Raw genomic sequence first — 1,415 nt, 5'->3', positions numbered from 1 at the left:
TTTCCCTTCTCTATTTTGAAAATCAATCAATAAATTAAACATTATAAAATAATTGTATTGTTTCTTTGGATACACATTCAGAAATGAGATTGCTGGATTATTTGGTACTCCCAATTTTAATTTACTCACTAATGAAAATAAACATTTCCTCTTTTCTTGAAGTAATATGAGAAAGATGAAAAATTCTATCTGAAACAAACCAGATAATTTAATGCAATGCTTTATTTCTTCTAATGGCCATGAGTCATTAACATGTGTTTTCAAAGTCTACTATTTCTGCCTCCCCAGCTATAGTTAAATGAAATTTTTAAAGATTATATTTGTTTTCCCCAACCCCCTGAGCGACCCTGCTCTGTGCGTGACAGGGGGTGGTGCCGCAACCTCCCCATCGACACTGCCTTGAGTGTGACAGGGGGCGGTGACCCAACCCCCCAATTGGCCCTACCCTGAGCATGACTGAGGGTGGCATCGCAACCTCCTGATCTGCCCTGCTCTGTGCATGACAGGGGGCGGTGCCCCAACTCCCCAATCAGCCCTGCTCTGAGCCTGACCAGGGGCTGCACCTAGGGATTGGGCCTGCCCTCTGCCACTGGGAGCAGGCCTAAGCCAGCAGGTCGTTATCTCCCAAGGGGTCCCAGACTGTGAGAGGGCACAGGCCGGGCTGAGGGACTCCCCTCCCCGCTGAGTGCACAAATTTTTGTGCACCAGGCCGCTAGTGCTATATAATAAAGAGGTAATATGCAAATTGACCATCACTCCAACACACAAAATGGCTGCCCCCATGTGGACATAAGATGGCCACCACAACATGGCCAGCAGGAGAGGGCATTTTGGGGGACCAGGACTGCAGGGGAGGACAGATAGAGGTGACGAGGCTGACAGGGGTGGGCAGATAGGGTAACTGGGTTGGCCGGGGAGCATTTAGGCATCTATAAGGCTGGCAGGGAGTGGTTAGTGGGTGATCAGGCTGGCAGGCAGAAGCGGTTAGGGGCAATCAGGCAAGCAGGCAGGCGAGTAGTTGGGAGCCAGCAGTCCTCAATGTGAGGAGGAAGTCCCAGATTGGAGATGGTGCAGGCTGGGCTGAGGGTCATCCCCTCAGTGCATGAATTTCATGCACTGGGCCTCTAGTTTATCCTATCTAATAATAGACAAACATGGTAATTAACCATACCTCCGGCATTCTTACCATTGGCTAATCAGGGTGATATGCAAATTAACTGCCAACCAAGATGGTTGCCAGCAGCCAGGCAGCTGAAGCGAACAGGAGGCTTGCTCACTCCAGTGATGGAGGAAGCCAAGGTTCCCCGCTTGCCGCTGCCTGGCTCTGAGCTCCGAAAGCAACAAAGTTTCAATTATAGCAGCTAAACAAACCCCAGATACCTGTTTTTAGCAGGCCGTGGCCTCAGAGCTGGCGC

The sequence above is a fragment of the Myotis davidii genome, unplaced genomic scaffold (assembly GCF_000327345.1).
Source record: "Myotis davidii unplaced genomic scaffold, ASM32734v1 scaffold1819, whole genome shotgun sequence".
Lineage (NCBI taxonomy): Eukaryota > Metazoa > Chordata > Mammalia > Chiroptera > Vespertilionidae > Myotis > Myotis davidii.
The sequence above is the reverse complement of the archived record's forward strand: the minus strand, read 5'-3'. Positions refer to the sequence as shown.